Source organism: Lepidochelys kempii, chromosome 14 (genome assembly GCF_965140265.1).
Source record: "Lepidochelys kempii isolate rLepKem1 chromosome 14, rLepKem1.hap2, whole genome shotgun sequence".
NCBI classification, from domain to species: domain Eukaryota; kingdom Metazoa; phylum Chordata; order Testudines; family Cheloniidae; genus Lepidochelys; species Lepidochelys kempii.
Genome location: NC_133269.1, coordinates 32,889,489 through 32,910,421, shown reverse-complemented (window position 1 = coordinate 32,910,421; position 20,933 = coordinate 32,889,489).

Here is a 20,933-nt window from a genome sequence, read left to right as displayed (position 1 = left end):
AAACTGATCCTTGAGGAACTCCACTGGTAACCTCCCTCCAGCCTGACAGTTCACCTTTCAGTAGGACCCGTTGTAGTCTCCCCTTTAACCAATTCCCTATCCACCTTTCAATTTTCCTATTGATGCCCATCTTATCCAATTTAACTAATAATTCCCCATGTGGCACAGTATCAAACGCCTTACTAAAATCTAAGTAAATTAGATCCACTGCGTTTCCTTTATCTAAAAAATCTGTTACTCTCTCAAAGAAGGAGATCAGGTTGGTTTGGCACGATCTACCTTTTGTAAAACCATGTTGTATTTTGTCCCATTTACCATTGACTTCAATGTCCTTAACTACCTTCTCCTTCAAAATTTTTTCCAAGACCTTGCAGACTACAGATGTCAAACTAACAGGCCTATAATTACTTGGATCACTTTTTTTCCCTTTCTTAAAAATAGGAACTATGTTAGCAATTCTCCAATCATACGGTACAACCCCTGAGTTTACAGATTCATTAAAAATTCTTGCTAATGGGCTTGCAATTTCTTGTGCCAATTCTTTTAATATTCTTGGATGAAGATTATCTGGGCCCCCCGATTTAGTCCCATTAAGCTGTTTGAGTTTCGCTTCTACCTCAGATATGGTGATGTCTACCTCCATATCCTCATTCCCATTTATCATGCCCTGTTCCAGAGTCTGGAAACTGTGATTTTTAAGATGCTCCATGATGGGATCCCTCAAGTCTTAAGTTTAGAGGGGATGGTTAGGATCATCTCCTTCAGCATCTCCTGAAGCGTGGGGAAGGGCTAGCCATGGTGGGAAGGGTGGGGTTTGAAGACGTATCCATGAAAATGGGGGGTGGGGTCGCTAACACATTGCTGACGGGTGAGGGGCACGATTGGTTTCTTTACCTTGAGGAGGGGGCTCAGCTTTTAAAAGTTTTGGGAAGAATAATTTAGTCTGAGCCCTGGCATAACCCAGGCCAGAGAACGTCACCTACTGATTCCTGCACCCAGGCCAGTGATTTATGGCACTGACTTGGCATTGAGAGGGATTTTATCATAGGATGAAATCCAGCTGCAGAAGGGAAAGGGCATTAGAAGCTGAAAGACCCCAGAAGTGGCTCTGGTTTTCTACTCGAAATAACCACCCGGGGCTGATTTTCCCCGGCCCAGCGCCTTGAAGTCATGCACCCAGTGCCTAGTGAGTTTGGTGTGCAGGCAGGCTCCCAAATCCAGACAGTGGCACGTCACATCCACTTTGCCCTGGCGTCAGGGACTGCCCTGAGCGCCCATCCTGCAAACACTTACGCACCTGAGCCCTCCCACTGCGATCCAAGGCTACTCCTACGGATGGAGTTAAACACGTGGCTAAAGCATTTGCAGAGGTTCCAGAGAGCTGAGGCTCTGTGTAAAAGGAACATTACTTCAGTTATTCCAATCTTGGGTTTATGAGATGCTCCTGCCCGCCCCCTCCCTTCACAGCTGAGTCTCCCACCCAGTGGAATTCTCCATGGAACTTCCCACTCCGAGACCCTAGACACTGTGGCCAGCGCTAGCTGTCCCTCTGGCCCAATCCCATGCTTCAGGACATAGTCTGAATGCCACCGAGGTCAGTAATTAATTCCCCACCTGCATTTACAGCATGTTAAAACTAGCCATGTATGTTACAGCGGGTTCTTGCTTTTCCTGGAAGCATCAGATATTGTCCCCTGGGCTGGATCAGACAGGACAGCAGCCTGAAATGCCCTACGGCATTGGCTTGAACTCAGACTGACTCTGTGGAAAACAGGCTACAGCTCCCTTTAAAAAAAAATAAAATAAAAAATTAATTCATAAGGAAGACTAGAGGTAAAATTTCCCAGTGCACTTAAGTCACTTTGATGCTTTTGAAAATTGTGCCCTCTAAATTCAGCCCCGATCCCTCTAGCGGCCACTCCTGTAAGCTGTCAAGTTCTGGCCCATTCCTGTAAGTTTGGGTTTGTGGCGTGTTTAATACAAGCCGCATTACATGCCACAAAGAACCCTGGGGGGTAAATTTTGAAATACAACAAGAAAAACAGGAAGAGGAGAAATATGCTCTACACATGCAAGTTGATCAAGTTCGTGTTGTCACAGGAAATTTAACTTGTGTGTCCGAACCATACAACATTACTGCTGCACTCATATTGGTTTTGCATCTCATTATTTTTAAATAGCAAAGAGAAAAAAATAATGGGCTTAATAACGGTGCCATCTGGGCTTTGAGTTTTACCAACTCTCCACAGCAGAAGAAAGATTGGGGTTCTCCATTGCCTTATGCCTGGGTCTGAATTCTCAGCAGTGCCAAGTTTTCACTTGGCTCAGCAGAGAGGGATGGGAAAAGGGGGCTTGAAGTCACCCTTTTGTTCCCCCAAGCTTCGGCTGGCTGGTGCCTGAAATAGCACCTGACATAAAACTTAGAGCACTGTTGAGGCTGCTCTAAGTTACACTGGCTGTCGTGGCAGCAGTTCTGAGCCAGCATTTTGCACCACACTCTCTTTGCTACCACACCACGTCCCCAGACTAAAGATTGGGAGGAGGCAGGTGACATAGGGAGACACACCAGCTTTGTACAACCGAAGAATTTCTAAGCTGCCCCTTATGGGCAGTTGGCATGAGGCCCAGGATCAAACTCCTTGTGCCGTGATGGGTGGGTGAGGGAAGAGTTCTGGGCCCCAATCCAGCCTTACCCTGATCCTGGTGTGTGTCATTTACACTAGTGCCTGCAGTTCTTTTGGTATTTCTTGCTCACTTTGCATCAGTGTAAAGGTGACACAAACAAAGCGCAAGGCGACAGAGCGTCCAGACCCCGCCCCCCCCTCCACTGATCGCTTTAACTAGAAGTTTCAGTTGCAACCAAAATTGTGGAGAGATTTAAAAAAAAAAAAAAAAAAAACCCAGAATCAGAGGAGCTCTGGTAATCAAGTGATCCATCCCCTGTCACCCATTCCCAGCTTCTTGAAAATATAGACTAGGGAAACCATCCCTGCCCATGCTAGCTAATAGCAGTTGGGGGACCTGTCCTCCATGAACTTATCTAGTTCTTTTTTGAACCCTGTTATAGTCTTGGCCTTCACAACATCCTCTGGCAAGGAGTTCCACAGGTTGACTCTCCATTGTGTGTAGAAATACTTCCTTTTGTTTCTTTTAAACCTGCTGCCTATTAATTTCATTGGGTGACCCCTGGTTCTTGTCTTATGAGAAAGAGTAAACAACACTTCCTGATTTACTTTCTCCACATCAGTCATGATTTTATACACCTCTATCGTATCCCCCATTAGTCATCTCTTTTCCAAGGTGAAAAGTCCCAGTCTTATTAATCTCTCCTCATACAGAAGCTGCTCCACGTCCCTCATCATTTTTCTCATCCTTTTCTGTACTTATAGATTCATAGATTCATAGATATTTAGGCCAGAAGGGACCATTATGATCATCTAGTCTGACCTCCTGCACAATGCAGGCCACAGAATTTCACCCACCACTCCTAAAAAAGACCTCACACCTATATCTGTGCTACTGAAGTCCTCAAATTGTAGTTTGAAGACCTCAAGGAGCAGAGAATCCTCCAGCAAGTGACCCGTGCCCCATGCTACAGAGGAAGGCGAAAAACCTCCAGGGCCTTCCAATCTGCCCTGGAGGAAAATTCCTTCCCGACCCCAAATATGGCGATCAGCTAAACCCTGAGCATATGGGCAAGATTCATCAGCCAGATACTACAGAAAATTCTTTCCCGGGTAACTTGGATCTTACCCCATCTAAAAACCCATCACAGGCCATTGGGCCTATTTACCATGAATATTTAATTACCAAAACCATGTTATCCCATCATACCATCTCCTCCATAAACTTATCGAGTTTAATCTTAAAGCAAGATAGATCTTTTGCCCCCACTACTTCCCTCGGAAGGCTATTCCAAAACTTCACTCCTCTGATGGTTAGAAACCTTCGTCTAATTTCTAATCTAAATTTCCTAGTGGCCAGTTTATATCCATTTGTTCTTGTGTCCACATTGGTACTGAGTTTAAATAATTCCTCTCCCTCTCTGGTATTTATCCCTCTGATATATTTATAGAGAGCAATCATATCTCCCCTCAACCTTCTTTTAGTTAGGCTAAACAAGCCAAGCTCCCTGAGTCTCCTTTCATAAGACAAGTTTTCCATTCCTCGGATCATCCTAGTAGCCCTTCTCTGTACCTGTTCCAGTTTGAATTCATCCTTCTTAAACATGGGAGACCAGAACTGCACACAGTATTCCAGGTGAGGTCTCACCAGTGCCTTATATAACGGTACTAAAACCTCCTTATCCCTACTGGAAATACCTCTCCTGATGCATCCCAAGACGACATTAGCTTTTTTCACAGCCATATCACATTGGCAGCTCATAGTCATCCTATGATCAACCAATACTCCAAGGTCCTTTTCCTCCTCCGTTACTTCTAGTTGATGCGTCCCTAGCTTATAACTAAAATTCTTGTTATTAATCCCTAAATGCATGACCTTACACTTCTCACTATTAAATTTCATCCTATTCCTATTACTCCAGTTTACAAGATCATCCAGATCCTCCTGTAGGGTATCCCTGTCCTTCTCTAAATTAGCAATACCTCCCAGCTTTGTATCATCTGCAAACTTTATTAGCACACTCCCACTTTTTGTGCCCAGGTCAGCAATAAAAAGATTAAATAAGATTGGTCCCAAAACTGATCCTTGAGGAACTCCACTGGTAACCTCCCTCCAGCCTGACAGTTCACCTTTCAGTAGGACCCGTTGTAGTCTCCCCTTTAACCAATTCCCTATCCACCTTTCAATTTTCCTATTGATGCCCATCTTATCCAATTTAACTAATAATTCCCCATGTGGCACAGTATCAAACGCCTTACTAAAATCTAAGTAAATTAGATCCACTGCGTTTCCTTTATCTAAAAAATCTGTTACTCTCTCAAAGAAGGAGATCAGGTTGGTTTGGCACGATCTACCTTTTGTAAAACCATGTTGTATTTTGTCCCATTTACCATTGACTTCAATGTCCTTAACTACCTTCTCCTTCAAAATTTTTTCCAAGACCTTGCAGACTACAGATGTCAAACTAACAGGCCTATAATTACTTGGATCACTTTTTTTCCCTTTCTTAAAAATAGGAACTATGTTAGCAATTCTCCAATCATACGGTACAACCCCTGAGTTTACAGATTCATTAAAAATTCTTGCTAATGGGCTTGCAATTTCTTGTGCCAATTCTTTTAATATTCTTGGATGAAGATTATCTGGGCCCCCCGATTTAGTCCCATTAAGCTGTTTGAGTTTCGCTTCTACCTCAGATATGGTGATGTCTACCTCCATATCCTCATTCCCATTTATCATGCCCTGTTCCAGAGTCTGGAAACTGTGATTTTTAAGATGCTCCATGATGGGATCCCTCAAGTCTTAAGTTTAGAGGGGATGGTTAGGATCATCTCCTTCAGCATCTCCTGAAGCGTGGGGAAGGGCTAGCCATGGTGGGAAGGGTGGGGTTTGAAGACGTATCCATGAAAATGGGGGGTGGGGTCGCTAACACATTGCTGACGGGTGAGGGGCACGATTGGTTTCTTTACCTTGAGGAGGGGGCTCAGCTTTTAAAAGTTTTGGGAAGAATAATTTAGTCTGAGCCCTGGCATAACCCAGGCCAGAGAACGTCACCTACTGATTCCTGCACCCAGGCCAGTGATTTATGGCACTGACTTGGCATTGAGAGGGATTTTATCATAGGATGAAATCCAGCTGCAGAAGGGAAAGGGCATTAGAAGCTGAAAGACCCCAGAAGTGGCTCTGGTTTTCTACTCGAAATAACCACCCGGGGCTGATTTTCCCCGGCCCAGCGCCTTGAAGTCATGCACCCAGTGCCTAGTGAGTTTGGTGTGCAGGCAGGCTCCCAAATCCAGACAGTGGCACGTCACATCCACTTTGCCCTGGCGTCAGGGACTGCCCTGAGCGCCCATCCTGCAAACACTTACGCACCTGAGCCCTCCCACTGCGATCCAAGGCTACTCCTACGGATGGAGTTAAACACGTGGCTAAAGCATTTGCAGAGGTTCCAGAGAGCTGAGGCTCTGTGTAAAAGGAACATTACTTCAGTTATTCCAATCTTGGGTTTATGAGATGCTCCTGCCCGCCCCCTCCCTTCACAGCTGAGTCTCCCACCCAGTGGAATTCTCCATGGAACTTCCCACTCCGAGACCCTAGACACTGTGGCCAGCGCTAGCTGTCCCTCTGGCCCAATCCCATGCTTCAGGACATAGTCTGAATGCCACCGAGGTCAGTAATTAATTCCCCACCTGCATTTACAGCATGTTAAAACTAGCCATGTATGTTACAGCGGGTTCTTGCTTTTCCTGGAAGCATCAGATATTGTCCCCTGGGCTGGATCAGACAGGACAGCAGCCTGAAATGCCCTACGGCATTGGCTTGAACTCAGACTGACTCTGTGGAAAACAGGCTACAGCTCCCTTTAAAAAAAAATAAAATAAAAAATTAATTCATAAGGAAGACTAGAGGTAAAATTTCCCAGTGCACTTAAGTCACTTTGATGCTTTTGAAAATTGTGCCCTCTAAATTCAGCCCCGATCCCTCTAGCGGCCACTCCTGTAAGCTGTCAAGTTCTGGCCCATTCCTGTAAGTTTGGGTTTGTGGCGTGTTTAATACAAGCCGCATTACATGCCACAAAGAACCCTGGGGGGTAAATTTTGAAATACAACAAGAAAAACAGGAAGAGGAGAAATATGCTCTACACATGCAAGTTGATCAAGTTCGTGTTGTCACAGGAAATTTAACTTGTGTGTCCGAACCATACAACATTACTGCTGCACTCATATTGGTTTTGCATCTCATTATTTTTAAATAGCAAAGAGAAAAAAATAATGGGCTTAATAACGGTGCCATCTGGGCTTTGAGTTTTACCAACTCTCCACAGCAGAAGAAAGATTGGGGTTCTCCATTGCCTTATGCCTGGGTCTGAATTCTCAGCAGTGCCAAGTTTTCACTTGGCTCAGCAGAGAGGGATGGGAAAAGGGGGCTTGAAGTCACCCTTTTGTTCCCCCAAGCTTCGGCTGGCTGGTGCCTGAAATAGCACCTGACATAAAACTTAGAGCACTGTTGAGGCTGCTCTAAGTTACACTGGCTGTCGTGGCAGCAGTTCTGAGCCAGCATTTTGCACCACACTCTCTTTGCTACCACACCACGTCCCCAGACTAAAGATTGGGAGGAGGCAGGTGACATAGGGAGACACACCAGCTTTGTACAACCGAAGAATTTCTAAGCTGCCCCTTATGGGCAGTTGGCATGAGGCCCAGGATCAAACTCCTTGTGCCGTGATGGGTGGGTGAGGGAAGAGTTCTGGGCCCCAATCCAGCCTTACCCTGATCCTGGTGTGTGTCATTTACACTAGTGCCTGCAGTTCTTTTGGTATTTCTTGCTCACTTTGCATCAGTGTAAAGGTGACACAAACAAAGCGCAAGGCGACAGAGCGTCCAGACCCCGCCCCCCCCTCCACTGATCGCTTTAACTAGAAGTTTCAGTTGCAACCAAAATTGTGGAGAGATTTAAAAAAAAAAAAAAAAAAAACCCAGAATCAGAGGAGCTCTGGTAATCAAGTGATCCATCCCCTGTCACCCATTCCCAGCTTCTTGAAAATATAGACTAGGGAAACCATCCCTGCCCATGCTAGCTAATAGCAGTTGGGGGACCTGTCCTCCATGAACTTATCTAGTTCTTTTTTGAACCCTGTTATAGTCTTGGCCTTCACAACATCCTCTGGCAAGGAGTTCCACAGGTTGACTCTCCATTGTGTGTAGAAATACTTCCTTTTGTTTCTTTTAAACCTGCTGCCTATTAATTTCATTGGGTGACCCCTGGTTCTTGTCTTATGAGAAAGAGTAAACAACACTTCCTGATTTACTTTCTCCACATCAGTCATGATTTTATACACCTCTATCGTATCCCCCATTAGTCATCTCTTTTCCAAGGTGAAAAGTCCCAGTCTTATTAATCTCTCCTCATACAGAAGCTGCTCCACGTCCCTCATCATTTTTCTCATCCTTTTCTGTACTTATAGATTCATAGATTCATAGATATTTAGGCCAGAAGGGACCATTATGATCATCTAGTCTGACCTCCTGCACAATGCAGGCCACAGAATTTCACCCACCACTCCTAAAAAAGACCTCACACCTATATCTGTGCTACTGAAGTCCTCAAATTGTAGTTTGAAGACCTCAAGGAGCAGAGAATCCTCCAGCAAGTGACCCGTGCCCCATGCTACAGAGGAAGGCGAAAAACCTCCAGGGCCTTCCAATCTGCCCTGGAGGAAAATTCCTTCCCGACCCCAAATATGGCGATCAGCTAAACCCTGAGCATATGGGCAAGATTCATCAGCCAGATACTACAGAAAATTCTTTCCCGGGTAACTTGGATCTTACCCCATCTAAAAACCCATCACAGGCCATTGGGCCTATTTACCATGAATATTTAATTACCAAAACCATGTTATCCCATCATACCATCTCCTCCATAAACTTATCGAGTTTAATCTTAAAGCAAGATAGATCTTTTGCCCCCACTACTTCCCTCGGAAGGCTATTCCAAAACTTCACTCCTCTGATGGTTAGAAACCTTCGTCTAATTTCTAATCTAAATTTCCTAGTGGCCAGTTTATATCCATTTGTTCTTGTGTCCACATTGGTACTGAGTTTAAATAATTCCTCTCCCTCTCTGGTATTTATCCCTCTGATATATTTATAGAGAGCAATCATATCTCCCCTCAACCTTCTTTTAGTTAGGCTAAACAAGCCAAGCTCCCTGAGTCTCCTTTCATAAGACAAGTTTTCCATTCCTCGGATCATCCTAGTAGCCCTTCTCTGTACCTGTTCCAGTTTGAATTCATCCTTCTTAAACATGGGAGACCAGAACTGCACACAGTATTCCAGGTGAGGTCTCACCAGTGCCTTATATAACGGTACTAAAACCTCCTTATCCCTACTGGAAATACCTCTCCTGATGCATCCCAAGACGACATTAGCTTTTTTCACAGCCATATCACATTGGCAGCTCATAGTCATCCTATGATCAACCAATACTCCAAGGTCCTTTTCCTCCTCCGTTACTTCTAGTTGATGCGTCCCTAGCTTATAACTAAAATTCTTGTTATTAATCCCTAAATGCATGACCTTACACTTCTCACTATTAAATTTCATCCTATTCCTATTACTCCAGTTTACAAGATCATCCAGATCCTCCTGTAGGGTATCCCTGTCCTTCTCTAAATTAGCAATACCTCCCAGCTTTGTATCATCTGCAAACTTTATTAGCACACTCCCACTTTTTGTGCCCAGGTCAGCAATAAAAAGATTAAATAAGATTGGTCCCAAAACTGATCCTTGAGGAACTCCACTGGTAACCTCCCTCCAGCCTGACAGTTCACCTTTCAGTAGGACCCGTTGTAGTCTCCCCTTTAACCAATTCCCTATCCACCTTTCAATTTTCCTATTGATGCCCATCTTATCCAATTTAACTAATAATTCCCCATGTGGCACAGTATCAAACGCCTTACTAAAATCTAAGTAAATTAGATCCACTGCGTTTCCTTTATCTAAAAAATCTGTTACTCTCTCAAAGAAGGAGATCAGGTTGGTTTGGCACGATCTACCTTTTGTAAAACCATGTTGTATTTTGTCCCATTTACCATTGACTTCAATGTCCTTAACTACCTTCTCCTTCAAAATTTTTTCCAAGACCTTGCAGACTACAGATGTCAAACTAACAGGCCTATAATTACTTGGATCACTTTTTTTCCCTTTCTTAAAAATAGGAACTATGTTAGCAATTCTCCAATCATACGGTACAACCCCTGAGTTTACAGATTCATTAAAAATTCTTGCTAATGGGCTTGCAATTTCTTGTGCCAATTCTTTTAATATTCTTGGATGAAGATTATCTGGGCCCCCCGATTTAGTCCCATTAAGCTGTTTGAGTTTCGCTTCTACCTCAGATATGGTGATGTCTACCTCCATATCCTCATTCCCATTTATCATGCCCTGTTCCAGAGTCTGGAAACTGTGATTTTTAAGATGCTCCATGATGGGATCCCTCAAGTCTTAAGTTTAGAGGGGATGGTTAGGATCATCTCCTTCAGCATCTCCTGAAGCGTGGGGAAGGGCTAGCCATGGTGGGAAGGGTGGGGTTTGAAGACGTATCCATGAAAATGGGGGGTGGGGTCGCTAACACATTGCTGACGGGTGAGGGGCACGATTGGTTTCTTTACCTTGAGGAGGGGGCTCAGCTTTTAAAAGTTTTGGGAAGAATAATTTAGTCTGAGCCCTGGCATAACCCAGGCCAGAGAACGTCACCTACTGATTCCTGCACCCAGGCCAGTGATTTATGGCACTGACTTGGCATTGAGAGGGATTTTATCATAGGATGAAATCCAGCTGCAGAAGGGAAAGGGCATTAGAAGCTGAAAGACCCCAGAAGTGGCTCTGGTTTTCTACTCGAAATAACCACCCGGGGCTGATTTTCCCCGGCCCAGCGCCTTGAAGTCATGCACCCAGTGCCTAGTGAGTTTGGTGTGCAGGCAGGCTCCCAAATCCAGACAGTGGCACGTCACATCCACTTTGCCCTGGCGTCAGGGACTGCCCTGAGCGCCCATCCTGCAAACACTTACGCACCTGAGCCCTCCCACTGCGATCCAAGGCTACTCCTACGGATGGAGTTAAACACGTGGCTAAAGCATTTGCAGAGGTTCCAGAGAGCTGAGGCTCTGTGTAAAAGGAACATTACTTCAGTTATTCCAATCTTGGGTTTATGAGATGCTCCTGCCCGCCCCCTCCCTTCACAGCTGAGTCTCCCACCCAGTGGAATTCTCCATGGAACTTCCCACTCCGAGACCCTAGACACTGTGGCCAGCGCTAGCTGTCCCTCTGGCCCAATCCCATGCTTCAGGACATAGTCTGAATGCCACCGAGGTCAGTAATTAATTCCCCACCTGCATTTACAGCATGTTAAAACTAGCCATGTATGTTACAGCGGGTTCTTGCTTTTCCTGGAAGCATCAGATATTGTCCCCTGGGCTGGATCAGACAGGACAGCAGCCTGAAATGCCCTACGGCATTGGCTTGAACTCAGACTGACTCTGTGGAAAACAGGCTACAGCTCCCTTTAAAAAAAAATAAAATAAAAAATTAATTCATAAGGAAGACTAGAGGTAAAATTTCCCAGTGCACTTAAGTCACTTTGATGCTTTTGAAAATTGTGCCCTCTAAATTCAGCCCCGATCCCTCTAGCGGCCACTCCTGTAAGCTGTCAAGTTCTGGCCCATTCCTGTAAGTTTGGGTTTGTGGCGTGTTTAATACAAGCCGCATTACATGCCACAAAGAACCCTGGGGGGTAAATTTTGAAATACAACAAGAAAAACAGGAAGAGGAGAAATATGCTCTACACATGCAAGTTGATCAAGTTCGTGTTGTCACAGGAAATTTAACTTGTGTGTCCGAACCATACAACATTACTGCTGCACTCATATTGGTTTTGCATCTCATTATTTTTAAATAGCAAAGAGAAAAAAATAATGGGCTTAATAACGGTGCCATCTGGGCTTTGAGTTTTACCAACTCTCCACAGCAGAAGAAAGATTGGGGTTCTCCATTGCCTTATGCCTGGGTCTGAATTCTCAGCAGTGCCAAGTTTTCACTTGGCTCAGCAGAGAGGGATGGGAAAAGGGGGCTTGAAGTCACCCTTTTGTTCCCCCAAGCTTCGGCTGGCTGGTGCCTGAAATAGCACCTGACATAAAACTTAGAGCACTGTTGAGGCTGCTCTAAGTTACACTGGCTGTCGTGGCAGCAGTTCTGAGCCAGCATTTTGCACCACACTCTCTTTGCTACCACACCACGTCCCCAGACTAAAGATTGGGAGGAGGCAGGTGACATAGGGAGACACACCAGCTTTGTACAACCGAAGAATTTCTAAGCTGCCCCTTATGGGCAGTTGGCATGAGGCCCAGGATCAAACTCCTTGTGCCGTGATGGGTGGGTGAGGGAAGAGTTCTGGGCCCCAATCCAGCCTTACCCTGATCCTGGTGTGTGTCATTTACACTAGTGCCTGCAGTTCTTTTGGTATTTCTTGCTCACTTTGCATCAGTGTAAAGGTGACACAAACAAAGCGCAAGGCGACAGAGCGTCCAGACCCCGCCCCCCCCTCCACTGATCGCTTTAACTAGAAGTTTCAGTTGCAACCAAAATTGTGGAGAGATTTAAAAAAAAAAAAAAAAAAAACCCAGAATCAGAGGAGCTCTGGTAATCAAGTGATCCATCCCCTGTCACCCATTCCCAGCTTCTTGAAAATATAGACTAGGGAAACCATCCCTGCCCATGCTAGCTAATAGCAGTTGGGGGACCTGTCCTCCATGAACTTATCTAGTTCTTTTTTGAACCCTGTTATAGTCTTGGCCTTCACAACATCCTCTGGCAAGGAGTTCCACAGGTTGACTCTCCATTGTGTGTAGAAATACTTCCTTTTGTTTCTTTTAAACCTGCTGCCTATTAATTTCATTGGGTGACCCCTGGTTCTTGTCTTATGAGAAAGAGTAAACAACACTTCCTGATTTACTTTCTCCACATCAGTCATGATTTTATACACCTCTATCGTATCCCCCATTAGTCATCTCTTTTCCAAGGTGAAAAGTCCCAGTCTTATTAATCTCTCCTCATACAGAAGCTGCTCCACGTCCCTCATCATTTTTCTCATCCTTTTCTGTACTTATAGATTCATAGATTCATAGATATTTAGGCCAGAAGGGACCATTATGATCATCTAGTCTGACCTCCTGCACAATGCAGGCCACAGAATTTCACCCACCACTCCTAAAAAAGACCTCACACCTATATCTGTGCTACTGAAGTCCTCAAATTGTAGTTTGAAGACCTCAAGGAGCAGAGAATCCTCCAGCAAGTGACCCGTGCCCCATGCTACAGAGGAAGGCGAAAAACCTCCAGGGCCTTCCAATCTGCCCTGGAGGAAAATTCCTTCCCGACCCCAAATATGGCGATCAGCTAAACCCTGAGCATATGGGCAAGATTCATCAGCCAGATACTACAGAAAATTCTTTCCCGGGTAACTTGGATCTTACCCCATCTAAAAACCCATCACAGGCCATTGGGCCTATTTACCATGAATATTTAATTACCAAAACCATGTTATCCCATCATACCATCTCCTCCATAAACTTATCGAGTTTAATCTTAAAGCAAGATAGATCTTTTGCCCCCACTACTTCCCTCGGAAGGCTATTCCAAAACTTCACTCCTCTGATGGTTAGAAACCTTCGTCTAATTTCTAATCTAAATTTCCTAGTGGCCAGTTTATATCCATTTGTTCTTGTGTCCACATTGGTACTGAGTTTAAATAATTCCTCTCCCTCTCTGGTATTTATCCCTCTGATATATTTATAGAGAGCAATCATATCTCCCCTCAACCTTCTTTTAGTTAGGCTAAACAAGCCAAGCTCCCTGAGTCTCCTTTCATAAGACAAGTTTTCCATTCCTCGGATCATCCTAGTAGCCCTTCTCTGTACCTGTTCCAGTTTGAATTCATCCTTCTTAAACATGGGAGACCAGAACTGCACACAGTATTCCAGGTGAGGTCTCACCAGTGCCTTATATAACGGTACTAAAACCTCCTTATCCCTACTGGAAATACCTCTCCTGATGCATCCCAAGACGACATTAGCTTTTTTCACAGCCATATCACATTGGCAGCTCATAGTCATCCTATGATCAACCAATACTCCAAGGTCCTTTTCCTCCTCCGTTACTTCTAGTTGATGCGTCCCTAGCTTATAACTAAAATTCTTGTTATTAATCCCTAAATGCATGACCTTACACTTCTCACTATTAAATTTCATCCTATTCCTATTACTCCAGTTTACAAGATCATCCAGATCCTCCTGTAGGGTATCCCTGTCCTTCTCTAAATTAGCAATACCTCCCAGCTTTGTATCATCTGCAAACTTTATTAGCACACTCCCACTTTTTGTGCCCAGGTCAGCAATAAAAAGATTAAATAAGATTGGTCCCAAAACTGATCCTTGAGGAACTCCACTGGTAACCTCCCTCCAGCCTGACAGTTCACCTTTCAGTAGGACCCGTTGTAGTCTCCCCTTTAACCAATTCCCTATCCACCTTTCAATTTTCCTATTGATGCCCATCTTATCCAATTTAACTAATAATTCCCCATGTGGCACAGTATCAAACGCCTTACTAAAATCTAAGTAAATTAGATCCACTGCGTTTCCTTTATCTAAAAAATCTGTTACTCTCTCAAAGAAGGAGATCAGGTTGGTTTGGCACGATCTACCTTTTGTAAAACCATGTTGTATTTTGTCCCATTTACCATTGACTTCAATGTCCTTAACTACCTTCTCCTTCAAAATTTTTTCCAAGACCTTGCAGACTACAGATGTCAAACTAACAGGCCTATAATTACTTGGATCACTTTTTTTCCCTTTCTTAAAAATAGGAACTATGTTAGCAATTCTCCAATCATACGGTACAACCCCTGAGTTTACAGATTCATTAAAAATTCTTGCTAATGGGCTTGCAATTTCTTGTGCCAATTCTTTTAATATTCTTGGATGAAGATTATCTGGGCCCCCCGATTTAGTCCCATTAAGCTGTTTGAGTTTCGCTTCTACCTCAGATATGGTGATGTCTACCTCCATATCCTCATTCCCATTTATCATGCCCTGTTCCAGAGTCTGGAAACTGTGATTTTTAAGATGCTCCATGATGGGATCCCTCAAGTCTTAAGTTTAGAGGGGATGGTTAGGATCATCTCCTTCAGCATCTCCTGAAGCGTGGGGAAGGGCTAGCCATGGTGGGAAGGGTGGGGTTTGAAGACGTATCCATGAAAATGGGGGGTGGGGTCGCTAACACATTGCTGACGGGTGAGGGGCACGATTGGTTTCTTTACCTTGAGGAGGGGGCTCAGCTTTTAAAAGTTTTGGGAAGAATAATTTAGTCTGAGCCCTGGCATAACCCAGGCCAGAGAACGTCACCTACTGATTCCTGCACCCAGGCCAGTGATTTATGGCACTGACTTGGCATTGAGAGGGATTTTATCATAGGATGAAATCCAGCTGCAGAAGGGAAAGGGCATTAGAAGCTGAAAGACCCCAGAAGTGGCTCTGGTTTTCTACTCGAAATAACCACCCGGGGCTGATTTTCCCCGGCCCAGCGCCTTGAAGTCATGCACCCAGTGCCTAGTGAGTTTGGTGTGCAGGCAGGCTCCCAAATCCAGACAGTGGCACGTCACATCCACTTTGCCCTGGCGTCAGGGACTGCCCTGAGCGCCCATCCTGCAAACACTTACGCACCTGAGCCCTCCCACTGCGATCCAAGGCTACTCCTACGGATGGAGTTAAACACGTGGCTAAAGCATTTGCAGAGGTTCCAGAGAGCTGAGGCTCTGTGTAAAAGGAACATTACTTCAGTTATTCCAATCTTGGGTTTATGAGATGCTCCTGCCCGCCCCCTCCCTTCACAGCTGAGTCTCCCACCCAGTGGAATTCTCCATGGAACTTCCCACTCCGAGACCCTAGACACTGTGGCCAGCGCTAGCTGTCCCTCTGGCCCAATCCCATGCTTCAGGACATAGTCTGAATGCCACCGAGGTCAGTAATTAATTCCCCACCTGCATTTACAGCATGTTAAAACTAGCCATGTATGTTACAGCGGGTTCTTGCTTTTCCTGGAAGCATCAGATATTGTCCCCTGGGCTGGATCAGACAGGACAGCAGCCTGAAATGCCCTACGGCATTGGCTTGAACTCAGACTGACTCTGTGGAAAACAGGCTACAGCTCCCTTTAAAAAAAAATAAAATAAAAAATTAATTCATAAGGAAGACTAGAGGTAAAATTTCCCAGTGCACTTAAGTCACTTTGATGCTTTTGAAAATTGTGCCCTCTAAATTCAGCCCCGATCCCTCTAGCGGCCACTCCTGTAAGCTGTCAAGTTCTGGCCCATTCCTGTAAGTTTGGGTTTGTGGCGTGTTTAATACAAGCCGCATTACATGCCACAAAGAACCCTGGGGGGTAAATTTTGAAATACAACAAGAAAAACAGGAAGAGGAGAAATATGCTCTACACATGCAAGTTGATCAAGTTCGTGTTGTCACAGGAAATTTAACTTGTGTGTCCGAACCATACAACATTACTGCTGCACTCATATTGGTTTTGCATCTCATTATTTTTAAATAGCAAAGAGAAAAAAATAATGGGCTTAATAACGGTGCCATCTGGGCTTTGAGTTTTACCAACTCTCCACAGCAGAAGAAAGATTGGGGTTCTCCATTGCCTTATGCCTGGGTCTGAATTCTCAGCAGTGCCAAGTTTTCACTTGGCTCAGCAGAGAGGGATGGGAAAAGGGGGCTTGAAGTCACCCTTTTGTTCCCCCAAGCTTCGGCTGGCTGGTGCCTGAAATAGCACCTGACATAAAACTTAGAGCACTGTTGAGGCTGCTCTAAGTTACACTGGCTGTCGTGGCAGCAGTTCTGAGCCAGCATTTTGCACCACACTCTCTTTGCTACCACACCACGTCCCCAGACTAAAGATTGGGAGGAGGCAGGTGACATAGGGAGACACACCAGCTTTGTACAACCGAAGAATTTCTAAGCTGCCCCTTATGGGCAGTTGGCATGAGGCCCAGGATCAAACTCCTTGTGCCGTGATGGGTGGGTGAGGGAAGAGTTCTGGGCCCCAATCCAGCCTTACCCTGATCCTGGTGTGTGTCATTTACACTAGTGCCTGCAGTTCTTTTGGTATTTCTTGCTCACTTTGCATCAGTGTAAAGGTGACACAAACAAAGCGCAAGGCGACAGAGCGTCCAGACCCCGCCCCCCCCTCCACTGATCGCTTTAACTAGAAGTTTCAGTTGCAACCAAAATTGTGGAGAGATTTTAAAAAAAAAAAAAAAAAAACCCAGAATCAGAGGAGCTCTGGTAATCAAGTGATCCATCCCCTGTCACCCATTCCCAGCTTCTTGAAAATATAGACTAGGGAAACCATCCCTGCCCATGCTAGCTAATAGCAGTTGGGGGACCTGTCCTCCATGAACTTATCTAGTTCTTTTTTGAACCCTGTTATAGTCTTGGCCTTCACAACATCCTCTGGCAAGGAGTTCCACAGGTTGACTCTCCATTGTGTGTAGAAATACTTCCTTTTGTTTCTTTTAAACCTGCTGCCTATTAATTTCATTGGGTGACCCCTGGTTCTTGTCTTATGAGAAAGAGTAAACAACACTTCCTGATTTACTTTCTCCACATCAGTCATGATTTTATACACCTCTATCGTATCCCCCATTAGTCATCTCTTTTCCAAGGTGAAAAGTCCCAGTCTTATTAATCTCTCCTCATACAGAAGCTGCTCCACGTCCCTCATCATTTTTCTCATCCTTTTCTGTACTTATAGATTCATAGATTCATAGATATTTAGGCCAGAAGGGACCATTATGATCATCTAGTCTGACCTCCTGCACAATGCAGGCCACAGAATTTCACCCACCACTCCTAAAAAAGACCTCACACCTATATCTGTGCTACTGAAGTCCTCAAATTGTAGTTTGAAGACCTCAAGGAGCAGAGAATCCTCCAGCAAGTGACCCGTGCCCCATGCTACAGAGGAAGGCGAAAAACCTCCAGGGCCTTCCAATCTGCCCTGGAGGAAAATTCCTTCCCGACCCCAAATATGGCGATCAGCTAAACCCTGAGCATATGGGCAAGATTCATCAGCCAGATACTACAGAAAATTCTTTCCCGGGTAACTTGGATCTTACCCCATCTAAAAACCCATCACAGGCCATTGGGCCTATTTACCATGAACATTTAATTACCAAAACCATGTTATCCCATCATACCATCTCCTCCATAAACTTATCGAGTTTAATCTTAAAGCAAGATAGATCTTTTGCCCCCACTACTTCCCTCGGAAGGCTATTCCAAAACTTCACTCCTCTGATGGTTAGAAACCTTCGTCTAATTTCTAATCTAAATTTCCTAGTGGCCAGTTTATATCCATTTGTTCTTGTGTCCACATTGGTACTGAGTTTAAATAATTCCTCTCCCTCTCTGGTATTTATCCCTCTGATATATTTATAGAGAGCAATCATATCTCCCCTCAACCTTCTTTTAGTTAGGCTAAACAAGCCAAGCTCCCTGAGTCTCCTTTCATAAGACAAGTTTTCCATTCCTCGGATCATCCTAGTAGCCCTTCTCTGTACCTGTTCCAGTTTGAATTCATCCTTCTTAAACATGGGAGACCAGAACTGCACACAGTATTCCAGGTGAGGTCTCACCAGTGCCTTATATAACGGTACTAAAACCTCCTTATCCCTCCTGGAAATACCTCTCCTGATGCATCCCAAGACGACATTAGCTTTTTTCACAGCCATATCACATTGGCAGCTCATAGTCATCCTATGATCAACCAATACTCCAAGGTCCTTTTCCTCCTCCGTTACTTCTAGTTGATGCGTCCCTAGCTTATAACTAAAATTCTTGTTATTAATCCCTAAATGCATGACCTTACACTTCTCACTATTAAATTTCATCCTATTCCTATTACTCCAGTTTACAAGATCATCCAGATCCTCCTGTAGGGTATCCCTGTCCTTCTCTAAATTAGCAATACCTCCCAGCTTTGTATCATCTGCAAACTTTATTAGCACACTCCCACTTTTTGTGCCCAGGTCAGCAATAAAAAGATTAAATAAGATTGGTCCCAAAACTGATCCTTGAGGAACTCCACTGGTAACCTCCCTCCAGCCTGACAGTTCACCTTTCAGTAGGACCCGTTGTAGTCTCCCCTTTAACCAATTCCCTATCCACCTTTCAATTTTCCTATTGATGCCCATCTTATCCAATTTAACTAATAATTCCCCATGTGGCACAGTATCAAACGCCTTACTAAAATCTAAGTAAATTAGATCCACTGCGTTTCCTTTATCTAAAAAATCTGTTACTCTCTCAAAGAAGGAGATCAGGTTGGTTTGGCACGATCTACCTTTTGTAAAACCATGTTGTATTTTGTCCCATTTACCATTGACTTCAATGTCCTTAACTACCTTCTCCTTCAAAATTTTTTCCAAGACCTTGCAGACTACAGATGTCAAACTAACAGGCCTATAATTACTTGGATCACTTTTTTTCCCTTTCTTAAAAATAGGAACTATGTTAGCAATTCTCCAATCATACGGTACAACCCCTGAGTTTACAGATTCATTAAAAATTCTTGCTAATGGGCTTGCAATTTCTTGTGCCAATTCTTTTAATATTCTTGGATGAAGATTATCTGGGCCCCCCGATTTAGTCCCATTACGCTGTTTGAGTTTCGCTTCTACCTCAGATATGGTGATGTCTACCTCCATATCCTCATTCCCATTTATCATGCCCTGTTCCAGAGTCTGGAAACTGTGATTTTTAAGATGCTCCATGATGGGATCCCTCAAGTCTTAAGTTTAGAGGGGATGGTTAGGATCATCTCCTTCAGCATCTCCTGAAGCGTGGGGAAGGGCTAGCCATGGTGGGAAGGGTGGGGTTTGAAGACGTATCCATGAAAATGGGGGGTGGGGTCGCTAACACATTGCTGACGGGTGAGGGGCACGATTGGTTTCTTTACCTTGAGGAGGGGGCTCAGCTTTTAAAAGTTTTGGGAAGAATAATTTAGTCTGAGCCCTGGCATAACCCAGGCCAGAGAACGTCACCTACTGATTCCTGCACCCAGGCCAGTGATTTATGGCACTGACTTGGCATTGAGAGGGATTTTATCATAGGATGAAATCCAGCTGCAGAAGGGAAAGGGCATTAGAAGCTGAAAGACCCCAGAAGTGGCTCTGGTTTTCTACTCGAAATAACCACCCGGGGCTGATTTTCCCCGGCCCAGCGCCTTGAAGTCATGCACCCAGTGCCTAGTGAGTTTGGTGTGCAGGCAGGCTCCCAAATCCAGACAGTGGCACGTCACATCCACTTTGCCCTGGCGTCAGGGACTGCCCTGAGCGCCCATCCTGCAAACACTTACGCACCTGAGCCCTCCCACTGCGATCCAAGGCTACTCCTACGGATGGAGTTAAACACGTGGCTAAAGCATTTGCAGAGGTTCCAGAGAGCTGAGGCTCTGTGTAAAAGGAACATTACTTCAGTTATTCCAATCTTGGGTTTATGAGATGCTCCTGCCCGCCCCCTCCCTTCACAGCTGAGTCTCCCACCCAGTGGAATTCTCCATGGAACTTCCCACTCCGAGACCCTAGACACTGTGGCCAGCGCTAGCTGTCCCTCTGGCCCAATCCCATGCTTCAGGACATAGTCTGAATGCCACCGAGGTCAGTAATTAATTCCCCACCTGCATTTACAGCATGTTAAAACTAGCCATGTATGTTACAGCGGGTTCTTGCTTTTCCTGGAAGCATCAGATATTGTCCCCTGGGCTGGATCAGACAGGACAGCAGCCTGAAATGCCCTACGGCATTGGCTTGAACTCAGACTGACTCTGTGGAAAACAGGCTACAGCTCCCTTTAAAAAAAAATAAAATAAAAAATTAATTCATAAGGAAGACTAGAGGTAAAATTTCCCAGTGCACTTAAGTCACTTTGATGCTTTTGAAAATTGTGCCCTCTAAATTCAGCCCCGATCCCTCTAGCGGCCACTCCTGTAAGCTGTCAAGTTCTGGCCCATTCCTGTAAGTTTGGGTTTGTGGCGTGTTTAATACAAGCCGCATTACATGCCACAAAGAACCCTGGGGGGTAAATTTTGAAATACAACAAGAAAAACAGGAAGAGGAGAAATATGCTCTACACATGCAAGTTGATCAAGTTCGTGTTGTCACAGGAAATTTAACTTGTGTGTCCGAACCATACAACA